Here is a 12766-nt window from a genome sequence, read left to right as displayed (position 1 = left end):
TGGCATTAGCACTTTATTTATAATGTCTGTTAACATTCTAATCTTTGTATCAACAATAACATTGCCCAGGTGGAATCGAAAACAACTTTTTTTTTTAAAGATTTCACATTTGAGGATTTAGTTAATAAATCCTTCCCCACCTTAAGATCACAAAGAAATTGTACATTTTCTTCTAATAACTGTATAGTTTAAACTTTCACATTTAGGTCTTTCATTCTTCTGGAATCTGCCTTTGTATATGGTGTTACAACAAGGTCAATCTTATTCTGTTCTGTATAATATGCCGGTTCATCCAGTAGTATACTACACAATCCTTCCTTTCCCCATTGACTTGTGGTGCCACCTTTACGATATATTAATTTCCAATCAATATACAAATCACACTGAGCTCTCTATTCTGTTCCATTGCTCAATTTGTCTGTCCTTGTACCAATATCACACTGTTTTCCTTACTATGGCTTTGTAGCATGTCTTAATATCTGCCAGGGAATGTTATTCCGTTTACTTTTCTTTTGCAAGATTGGCTTACAATGAAAAAGTGCGGGAGATCGGCTGTACGACATTCTGCTTATAGTTAGCAATACTGCACCGTACATTTGTTAGGAGCATAGATCTCATGTGTTTACAATTTTTAAAAAGATATTGGTTTACTATTTGTGGACTTTCATTATTCTGTATAAATGTTCAAGTAAAGGCTATCAAATTCATCAAAAAATCCAAATAGAATTTTTATCAGGATTGAATTGAAATTATAGATAATTTAGGGAAAATTGCCATCTTCATTATATTATTAGTCATTTCATCCAAGAGCATGAAATGTTTCTCCATTTATTCAGATCATCTTCTATGCCTTTTCTTTACATTTTAATTTTTTCCCCACAGAGCATGTGCATAGTCTTGGATAAATTAACTCCTAGATACAGTCTGTCTTGCAGAAATTCCTACATATGCACCGATAGACAAATGATATCAGTATAACAGAGAAGCCTCTGGCTAATATGGGATTTTCCCAACACCGTTCATATCCTATGCTATCCAGCCACAGCAGCTGTATGCTAAACAGCTAACCCAGCTGCCTTTGGCTCCTCCAGTCAAGACCCTTCACTATCTTGGTCTGTCCTTCATCTGCTTCAGGTCCCCAGTGTGTGGTAGCCAGTACCTCCCTAGACCTCAGTCTTTAACCCTAGCACCACAGATAGGTCAGAAGACCCTGTTTCTTCCCAGCCAGTTGTTTACCTTCCCAGTTGAGCGGTTCAAGCAGGTCCTGTTCTCAGGGAGTGCCCCAGGGAAGCAGATTTCAACTCAGACCAAGGAAGGGCTTTCTCACCCAACTGCCCTAGGAGGGAGCGGTACAGTCCCTTCTCTCTGCCTCAGTTTCCTCTAACCGGGAGGTCCTGGTATGGCATTGAGTCTCCACATACCAGCCGAGGTCTCCAATCCTGAGTACACAGAGCTCTCGTCTGCTGGGGAGGTTGAGGAAGAAGGGAGCGGGAAGAACCTGGCACCTTGGTGACACACCTTTGGACTCAGTAGGCAAAGGCCAGGCTCCAATGTCTGCCCACTGCTGAGGGAGCCGCCCCTCCTGGCAGAGGGTGCGCTCATAGACACACTGTGAAGCTTAGTTCTTAACTCTGGATCCATAAAATGAGTCAGGCAGTTTTTATTCTCTTCCATTGTCTGGAATATCCAGTGTAGGTTAGAAAACAACTGTTTCTTGAAAGTTTCTTAGAATTTACCTGTAAAACAATCTAAGCTTGGGGTTCCAGGGAGGGGAAGTTGTTAAATGCCATTGCAATTTATTTCATATGTATGATTCTATTTCAGTTTTCTATATTTGTGCTAGTTGTGACATTTTATATTTTTCAAGGAATGTATCCATTTCATCTACATTTTGAGTTCACTCACATACAGTCATTCACAGTAGAGAAAAAGCCACAATTGGATAAGTAGAATGCAAACGTTAGAAATCAGCCATGTAAATGAAGAGGTGTTTAATTGTGAGACTAAACGAAATGTCCAGGACGAGCTTCTATAACCATGGACGGAGAGTTGCAGAGTTGCACAGTTCAAATTCATCCTGGCTAGCTGCATTGTGATGCCATCTAGTGGTAATTGTCCACTAGGGCTTCATTATAGATGGTAACAATGCTAGGACTCAGGCTAGCCAAAACTTCCAGGTCACTGGCAGAAATGCTAGGAATTTCCCAGTTCGCTGGTTGCCCATTGTTGCAGATTTGGCCGAATGGGACTTCTCCCTTTGAGGCCCCTTCAAAGATTGCTGTTGCCCCCCAACCCTACCCTCACACCCCCAACATGGTCCTCCCAGAAAAGATAAAACCTTAAGCCCACAGCCATTTGAGAACATGGGCAGGATACATCATCAATACTGATATATCAAGCTCATACTATTGTGAGATGTTTCTGTAATCTTTTATTACTATTTTTTAATATTCCTGTTGTATCTGTATTTATCTGACCATTCTCTTTCTGTATCATATTTAATTTTATCAACCTTCTTTTTCCTCGACACTTTTGTTAGAGTTTGTCAATCTCATTTATCTAGTCAAAGAAACAGCCTTTGATTTTGTTAATTTTTCTATTGCTTTATTGAGCTATAAAGGGTTTTTTAATTAGTATATAATTCTTATACCAACAAACTCATCCTTTTTAAAGTGTACAATTCACTGGTCTTTTAGTATATTTACAAGAATGTGCAACTATTATCACTATTTAATTTCAGAACATTTTTGTTACCCCAAGAGAGCACCCATACACATTAGTCAGCAGTTTCCATTTCCTTCTTTTGCTCACTGATCTGCTTTATGTCTCCATAAATTTCCTATCCTGGATCAATCACATAAATGGAATCATGCAATATGTAGTCTTTTATGGCTGGCTTCTTTCACTCAGCGTAATGTTATAAAGGTTCACCCATGTTGTAGCAGATATCAGTGCCTCTTCCTTTTTATGGTGGACTATTATTCCATTGCATGCATATAGCATATTTTGTTCATCCATTCATTAGTTGATGGACATTTGAGTTTCTGCTTTTGGGCTATTATGAATTATACTGCTACAAACATTCATGTACAAGTTTTTGTGTGGACATAGGTTCTCAGTTCTTCTGAGTATATAACTAGGAGTCAAATGGTTGGGTCATGTGATAAATCTATGTTTAACTATTTGAGGAACTGCCTAACTTTTCCACAGTGGCAAAACCATTTTACATCCCCATCAGCAAAATGAATAAGGGTTTCAATTTCTCCACATCCTAGTGGCTATGAAGAGGTATCTCATTATGGTTTTGATTTGAATTTCCCTAATGACAAATGATGTTGAGCATCTTTTCACATGCTTATTGGCATTTGTATATCTTCTTTGGATAATGGTCTATTCAAATTCTTTGCCCGTTTTTATTTGGGTTATTTGTCTCTTTATTGTTGATTTGTAAGAGTTACTTATATATTCTGGATACTGGACTTTTATCCACTTCCTTTGAACAATTTCTTTGGCCAAGATTTTATGAGTAAACTCAGGGAATAGCAGCATTTAGAGGAGGCAGTAAATGAGGAATAGTGCCAGTCAGCTTACGTATGTTTTTATCAACTGTTTACCCCATCAGGGCTCTGGCATTGCCTGGATTTTACCATCCCAGCACCGAAGATTTGGGTCTTCGATAAGATTTCTGCAATAAACCCCTATTTTTAGTCCATGATCTTGAGGATATTCCTGATCCATCCGTACTTCATCCGTAAAATGGAGATATTATCCTTGATGCTTCTTTTGAGGACTATATGATATAATGCACTCGGCTTATAGTTGAAATAATAGATCCTCCTCCTCTCATTTTAATGTTTATTCCCACATTCTGCCTTCCAAATTCTTAATCTCACATATTCTCACTGTTTAAATATAATGAAGGTTTTCTTCCCATACTGACTTTGTTTGGCCTGCCATGGGAAGAAGTACTTTTGCCTAGTTAGATATGTATGTTGGATATATAAATATTATGTATGTATGTAGTTATCTATCACCAGCCTTCTAGCATGACTTTATGTCCCACAAAGTTAAAAACCAGCCCTAAGTTAAAAGCTAGCCTTCTTTTCTGATTGCATTTCTGAATATGGCCTGTGGCTTATCATTTATTTCCCAGACATTGCTGAATGAACTTTTATCCTGAAGCTTCATTTGTTTAAAAGAATATTAACATAAAAGAATCCTCACTAGAGCTCTGAGGAAGATATATTACTCCATTTTTTTCTAGACATCTAGTAGCAGAAAGCACATATTTTATTAAAAAGATTCAAAAGACTATTGTTTACAAAAATGACTCACGAGGGCTTCCCTGGTGGCGCAGTGGTTGAGAGTCCGCCTGCCGATGCAGGTGACACAGGTTCATGCCCCGGTCCAGGAAGATCCCACATGCCGCAGAGCGGCTGGGCCCGTGAGCCATGGCCGCTGAGCCTGCGCGTCCGGAGCCTGTGCTCCGCGGCGGGAGAGGCCACAACAGTGAGAGGCCCGTGTACTGCAAAAAAAAAAAAAAAAAAAAAAAGACTCACAGAAACCTGATTCAAAATTGATTTCTAAAACATTATAGTGGGAAGAATAAGTCATAGAGTGGACATATGAGGAACTGGGGAATCCTTTTTTAGTCAGTGTCTGATATACCCAATCTTCTAAAAATCAATTTCAGTCTTGACCATTCTGGGATAGTTTGATAGGGAAGCTATTCAGCCAAAAAGGATGCTCAATAAGGAATCGTTAGCTCAGCATATAATATCCACACAAGGGAAGGGGTAATTTTCGAAAATTAAGAGCCCCGTATCTCAAAGGTAAGGCATTCCTAAGGTGATATTTTTAGTTTTGTATATGGTTTCTCTTTTATGCATATAAGGCTTCTCATTTTCAAAAGCCTTGGTTTGGCTTGAGGTAAAATTCGGTTACTTTTAATTTTGTATCTTTTCCATAGCGGTGTAACTCTGTGGTCAAAAAATCTTATTCACCCTTCATATGAATGTGGCTGACTCTTTTTTTTTTTTTTTTGAATTTTTGAATTTTATTTTACTTATTTTTTATACAGCTTTTTCTTATTAGTTATCTATTTTATACATATTAGTGTATATATATCAATCCCAATCTCCCAATTCATCCCACCACCACCACCCCCGAATGTGGCTGACTCTTCCTAACATTGTTTGGAGGAGGGCTGAGAACACTATTACTATTCTGTCCACATGGTAGCCACCTAAATTCTGGTTACACTGATGAAAGAAAATATTCATAAAATTCCATATTCCAAGGAATTCCTTATACTATCAAATGAATTGACCTTAACGTGAAGAACATGTTACACATATAATGATTTGCTAGAGGGCCTTCATATCTACTCTTTATACCATTTGATTCTCATCACAAACATGCTATATAACTGATCCAAGGCTAAAAATGACTAAAACTCCCATGACTCTTCCTGCTGATGGTTTCTCTGAGCTGGTACAGAGTTAAAAATGTAATTTCTACAAATGAAAAATTGCCTTTACTGAAATTCAACAATTTCATGGTAATTATCCATCCATATTTCCTTGTTATTTGCTTTCATTTGGATAAAATTTCATTTAGTATCATCAAATAAGTTTTCTTTGGGGCACAGTGATTTTCACATTGTCAACCAATAACCAGTCAGGTGTGTGTCTTGGTGTTTCCCAGAATCACCCTTTTTTCCTTTTCCTTTTCAAGTCAGTACTTTCCTTCTTAGCTTCAGGAATATTTTATACTGAAGAGGCAAAATATCTCCAAGAGTTTTAGAAAAAGAAATTTTGTTCTTAAATCTGTGGCCAACTTTAGCTGCCAAAACTCAACCTCCTATTTACTCATTCACTACAGGAGAGCTTACAAACCAAGCTCTAATCTCACCAATTTACAAAGAGTTCTGGAAATCCCACATACCTGTGGGTGGGACCCACTGAAAGGAGGTAGACAGGTGGCTCTCCTACTTAAGCAGGCATCAGAATCACCTGGTAACTTGTTAAAACAAACTGCTGATTCAGTAGGTCTGATCTGGGCCCAAGAATTTGCATTTCTAGCAATTTCCTGGATGATGCTGATGCTGCTGATTCCATGACCATGATCTGAAAACCGCTGCATAAATCCCTGTGCATTAACCTCCAATCTGGAAAGATACTGACTTTTCTCAACACACACCAACTTTAAGGTTAAAAAGATTAGAAAAACAGCGAAAACCCTCAAGAATTCGTTTGCAGCCCTCACCTACTCTAGAGATCCTGGATTCCATAATCACTTGCTAAAGTCACTGCTACTGATTCTATGGCCTTCTGGATTCTGGATCCTTTTCCCTTGCCAAGATTTTCAGAATTTTTCACATTCCCTCTGCTTCATTACTAGACCACTGTTGCCCTTGTCTCAGTATCACATTACTGTTACTGATCTTCTGATTCGGATAAAAGCCCAGTGAAGGAAAAACTTAGCTCCTTTTCTGAAGGCAGATGCAAACTGCTCACCAGGTCATGATTTCTCTAAAGCACTTTTAAGAGTTCAACACTTATTAGCAAGTCAGTAAGTCCCTCTTCATTTTAAAATCTCTCCATACTCAGAGGGAGGGGGCAATCTGGTATTAGCCTCTCTGGTTGCAAACACTTTAATAGCTTGTGAACAATTCTGAGAGGTAAAAACACATCCTCAGTAGACTAACGACTGCAATAGAGACAGCATAAGGGCAGGAAAGGTGGGAATGTGGCTGGACTCACATCCCCTTACAGTCATCTTAATTTATTCCTCTGCACTCCAAGCCATTTACAATACACTTAAAACATAGCTTAGGGGCCTCCCTGGTGGCGCAAGTGGTTGAGAGTCCGCCTGCCGATGCAGGGGATACGGGTTCGTGCCCCGGTCTGGGAGGATCCCATATGCCGCGGAGCGGCTGGGCCCGTGAGCCATGGCCGCTGAGTCTGCGCGTCCAGAGCCTGTGCTCCGCAACGGGGGAGGCCACAACAGTGAGAGGCCCGCATACCGCAAAAAAAAAAAAAAAAAAAACATAGCTTAGGCTCTATTAGAGTCCCTGGCACAAAGCAGGTTTGCACAAAGCACTGTTTTTTTGGTCATGGAGCAAAATCATGTACTCATTACCTTATGTCTAATACTGTATGTGAGATAGTTCAGGGAGCAGTCATGAGTAATCGTTATCAAAGCAAAAAAACAAAAAACAAACCCTTTCTGAATGATCTTCTCACAGCTAACACAATGATTTAAGACAATGACAAAGCATATTAACAACTACAATTAATTTATGGTAAAAAGCAAGGATTTAAAAGCACCTTGTTAATACAAGGTAAAAACACACTGTGTTAGATATCAGAGATCACCTGTTTCACTTGTGCAGCCCAGTCTCCATGTAACAGAGTCCGCGAGGAAAACGCAGTTGTTACAATATCCAAAACGATGTGGCCATCCTAGCGCCTAAGGAGACGGAGAACACGTGTCAGCCATGCTTGCTATTGTCTGGTTTTAGCTCCCTAATTTACACTTGCCATCTCTGAACCTCTAAGGCCTCTTCCCCTGTCACATTTGGAAAAAAGAAAACCTCATCCTGTAGAGCAATGAAATTGATTTCCATTGGCCAAATATAACAGGAAGCCTTCTTGCTTCAAAAGCTCACCTCGGGGTTTCCCTCAGGGTCTTCCCTACCTCAGGCACCAGAGGCCACAGAAGCAAGAAAGGCCTTTGTCAGTCCACACACAGACCAGAATGAGTCAGGAGCGGCCTCTTCCGCTTTCCTCACCACCTTCTTCCCCTCTCGTTAGGAAAAGCTCTCATTTCAACACTTAACACTTGTTGACTGATGAGACCTCAGGGTAAATGAATGCCAATGCTTCATCTCAACCAGGTGTTTACTTTTATATAGCTTATCATGGGTTAGAGATTGAAATGCTTTCTCGCCTTACGGGGATTTTAGCCATCAGCAAGTAGATGGAGTTTGTAGGGAGCACCTAAGAACCACTTTCTGGAAATGGAGGGGAATGTGATGGGTAGGAGGCAAGAGCCACAGGACAGCAGTGCCCCAGAAACACAGCCTCAGGGACTGGAGCCCTTCTTTCCCCAGCACGAATATCTCGTGCAGTCTCAGCCTGAGTGCAGAGGGTTTCCTTTCCTTTCCCACCCTTTGACCCCACCCAGCCCTGCACCAAGTACTCAGATGCCAGCCTCCTAGGCTCATTTGGACACATGGGGGTGTTTCTGGTTGTCACAAGGACTGCGGAGTAACCCTAGCATTTTCTAGACTTCCTTGCTCATCTTTCCAAACTGGGCAGAGGGGGTCGGGATCACTCTATGTGTGCGGATCAAAGGCGGTAGCTTTGCATTATGGCGTGCATGTGTATGAGGGGGCTAATTTTATTTTCCTTCCAATGTTATTGAGATATAATTGACATATAGCACTATCTAAGTTTAAGGTGTACAGCGTAAAGATCTGCCTCTTCTACATCATGAAATTATTACCACAATAAGTTTAGTGACAACCATCGCCTCATATAGATAGAAAATAAAAGAAACATTTTTTTCCCTGTGATGAGAACTCTTAGGGTTTACTTTAACAACTTTCATATATAACATACAGCAGTGTTAATCATATGTATCATGTTGAACATTACATCCCTAGCACTTATTTATTTTATAACTGGAAGTTGGTACCTTGTTACCACCTTCAGATGCCCCCTCTCCCTACCCCCGCCTCTGGTAACCACAAATCTGATCTCTTGTTCTATGAGCTTGTTTGGGTTTGAAGTATTATTGACCTACGACACTATGTTAGTTCCCATTACACAACATAGTGATTCAATATTTCTATACGTTCAAAATGATCACCACAATAAGTCTAGTTGCCATCTGTCACCATACAAAGATATTACATTGCTACTGACTATATTCCCCACATTGAACATTTCATACTTGTGACTCATTTATTTTGTAACTGGAAGTTCATACTTCTTAATCTCCTTCTTTCTCTCATCCCCCTTCTTCCTTCCTCTCTGGCAACCACCCATTTGTTCTCTGTATCTATGATTCTGTTCCTGTTTTGCTATGTTTGTTCATTTGTTTTGTTTTTTAGGTTTCACATAAAGGGAAATCATACAGTATTTGTCTTTCTCTGTCGGACTTTTTTCACTTAGCATAATACCCTCTAGGTCCATCCATGTTGTCACAAATAGCAAGATTTCATTCTTTTTTATGGCTGAGTAATATTCCATTGTGTGTGTGTGTGTGTGTCTGTGTGTGTGTGTGTGTGTGTGTGTATATCACATATTCTTTATCCATTCATCTATTCATGGGCACTTAGGTTGCTTCCATAACTTGGCTATTGTATATAATGCTACAATGAACAGTGAAGTACATACATCTTTTTGAACTAATTTTTCATTTTCTTTGAATAACTACCTAGAAGTGGAAATGCTGGATCATACAGTATTTTTATTTTTATTTTTCTGAGGAAACTCCATACTCTTTTCCATAGTGGCTGCACCGATTTCCATCCCCACCAACAGTGCACAAGGATTCACTTTGCTCCACATCCTCGCCAACAGTTTTTATTTGTTGTTTTTTTGATAGCCATTCTGGCAGGTGTGAGGTGGTGGTATCTCATTGTGGCTTTGATTTACATTTCCTTGGTGATTAGTGACGTTGAGCATCTTTTCATGTGTCTGTTGGCCATCTATTTGTCTTCTTTGGAAAAATTTCTGTTCAGGTCCTCGCCCCTTTTTTAATTGGGTGGTTTGTTTTTTAGATATTGAATTGTATGAATTCTTTGTATATTTTGGATATTAACCCCTTATTGGATCTATCGTTTGCAAATATCTTCTCCCATTCAATAGGCAGTCTTTTCATTTTATTGATAGTTTCCTTCACTGTACAAAAGCTTTTTAGTTTGATGTAGTCCCGTTTGTTTATTTCTGCTTTTGTTTCCCTGGCCTGAGGAGACATATCCAAAGAAATATTGCTAAGACCAATGTCAAAGAACATATACCTAAGTTTTCTTCTAGGAGCTCTATTGTTTTAGGTCTTACGTTTAAGTTTTTAATCCATTTTGAGTTTATTTTTGTATAAGGTGTGAGAAAGTAGTCCAGTTTTCCCAACACCATTTATTGAAGAGGCTGTCTTTTTCCCCTTTCTATCTTCTTGCCTCTTTTGTCATAGATTAATTGCCCATATAAGTGTGAGTTCATTTCTGGGTTCTCCATTCTGTTCCATTCATCTATGTGCCTGTGTTTGTGCCAGCGCAGTACTGTTTTCATAACTAAAGCTTTGTAGTTTAGCTTGAACTCAGGGAGCATGATACCTCTTGTTTTGTTCTTTTTTTCTTAAGATTGTTTTGGCTATTCAGGGTCTTTTGTGTTTCTATACAAAATTTAGAATTATTTATTCCAGTCATGTGAAAAATGCCAGTGGTGTTTTAATAGGGATTTCATCAAATCTGTAGATTACCTTGGATAGTATGGTCATTTTAACAATATTAATTCCTCCAATCCATGAGCTTTTTATCATGAAAATGTTCAAATATGCACAAAAGAATAGTATAATCAACTAGCATATCACTTCAGTCCTACATGATTCAGTGTGCATTTCTATAACGTAAGAACATTTTCTTACATAAGCACAACACCACTGCTACCCTTGATAAAATTCCTTGATATCATCTAACATCCAGTCCATATTCAATCCTGAACTGGAGAGAAATATTTTTATTTTGTATGGATAGCAGGAAAACTAATGATATAGGAAAAATGATTATAGTAATATGATTATAGATACTGAACAACTATCAAAGGGAAATGAAACTTAAAAACATTTGGTTTGTTTAGCTGTATTAAAACAATACTAATTAAGGCAATTTATTCAACTGCTTGATATTTATCCCCAGTGACAACAGATCATCATAACAATTATGCATGTCATTAAATGTGCCCAGGATTACAGCTGGAATCAAATGGAATGCACACAAGTAGTACAGGAATCTGCTTGCAACTTGAAAGATGTTTACTTCGAAAGAAATAGAATTGACCTGGATAATCTGCGTTCAGACCCAGGGAAGTGTAGTTGATACCAAGAGTACAAAAAAAATTTTGAACTTCATCAAACTCCTGACAACCTTCTCTCATTACCTTTGCAATGATACATTATACTCTTAGCTAGGCGAGAAAAACGCTGATATGAAACTACAGCACCAGTACGAAAATGCAATTGTTCTGGGACCTCTGAGGAAGAACTCTTTTCATATGAAAATCTTGGAGCCTGGAGGACCAGTTTCGCACACTGTAGTTGTTTAATAACTCCTCTTCCTTCTCCTTCTCCCTATGCCCACCTCAGTTTGCAGGACTGCACAGGTGAGGGTTTAGAAAACCGACCTGGAGCAAATTCCTTCTCATGACACAGTCTGTCATTTGGAAAACACTGACGGTTACATCAAAAGGCTTTCTGCAATGTTACTGCACTACCTTCACAGCAAATTTGCACAGTCCTTTCTAAATTTAGATTTAAAAAGCATGTACTTATTTCAAAGGAAAAAGGATTAAACAGAAGGTGAGGGGGAGCTCCAGGCACTTAAGTCTCCTTCCCCTCTGGCAGTGAGTGTTTGCCATTAAGGCAGCCTCAGACTCTTGTTCTCATCCTCTCCAGGCCTTGTGTCCACTTGGTTCTTTGGACACAGAATCTAGTGAACTCAGGGACGCCAACTTACCCCAGTGGTCAACCAAGACTGTCTTAGAATCCTTCTGGCAAAAGTAACCTCGGAAATGTTGACCTCAACTCATTACTGAGGTTGTAAGCATAACTGAGCAGCTGTTGTTAAGTTCACATTAGCCACAGCCTTCTGCAAAAAGGGGAAGAAAGAAAGAAGGAGTGAGGGAGGGAGGAAAGGAGAGAGGGAAGGGAGGGCTGAGCTTGGAAATGGACTCTCTGAAACCAAAATACTGGTGAACTTGTTAAAGACTTTTAAGTCTGACAGGCCAGCTTTCCCAAACCATGGCAGCTGTAAAGGGAATATAATTATACTTAGCAGAAGCCACCAGAATTTTGAGGTTACCCTAAATTTAAAGCTTCTGGGAGACTTAATTAAATTTAATGAAAACCATAGCTGCTAAACAAAGATGTTGTAGCTCCCACTTAGTTATTCCTGAGAAAATTAAGTAGCAATCATGAAGACATACCTCAGCTTTCACATTTAAGCCACTAGGTAGTAATGCCCAAAGTCTATAAATAAGGTAATGCTCTCTTCTTTTCATTAGCTAGTAGTCAAACTACTCATCTGTTCCTGTAAGAAAGAACATCAGAACTAGAACAGAAGGAAAAAATAAGAGGAGAGAAAAAGGAAGTACAGGGAAGTTATCCTGAGTGTGATATAGGGTGATATCCTAGCCGACTTCAAACACTTGAGCTCCTCCACCATCCCCACCACTCCCTCCTGTGGCATTTCTTTTGTTTTTTAAAAAATTGTATGTTGTCTGCCATTGCAGAATTAGTACCCAGTTAGTTCAGGTCAGGATGGATATCTGTAAATCACAGCACCAGAATATGTGGCTCGTTATGCTCCCATGGTAATCTTACTTAACCTGGACTATTTATATGTAGAAATAATCATGATGCTTTTGATGGATTTGAGCAACAGGATGGTAGAGATAGAGTGAAACCTGACCCCAGGCAGAAATTCTACTCTCGGACTAGTACAGGGAGGAGGGGGAGATGAAGTGGCCTAATCTGCCTT

The 12766-nt window shown here is 39.3% G+C and overlaps 1 long non-coding RNA gene across 1 annotated transcript in view; it reads right to left on the bottom strand.

Moving 5' to 3' along the window:
• The window catches only part of LOC132485360 (uncharacterized), a 36265-nt gene extending 24406 nt beyond the window's left edge, over positions 1-11859 (bottom strand). Inside the window, exons 1-2 of the long non-coding RNA XR_009531405.1 lie at positions 11744-11859; positions 7380-7473 (exon numbers count right to left, since the gene is read on the bottom strand). This is a non-coding gene — a long non-coding RNA (uncharacterized LOC132485360). The remainder of the gene's footprint in view (positions 1-7379; positions 7474-11743) is intronic.
• Positions 11860-12766: the final 907 nt, after the last annotated feature.

Source organism: Mesoplodon densirostris, chromosome 3 (assembly GCF_025265405.1).
Source record: "Mesoplodon densirostris isolate mMesDen1 chromosome 3, mMesDen1 primary haplotype, whole genome shotgun sequence".
NCBI lineage: Eukaryota > Metazoa > Chordata > Mammalia > Artiodactyla > Ziphiidae > Mesoplodon > Mesoplodon densirostris.
The sequence above is the reverse complement of the archived record's forward strand: the minus strand, read 5'-3'. Positions and strand labels throughout refer to the sequence as shown.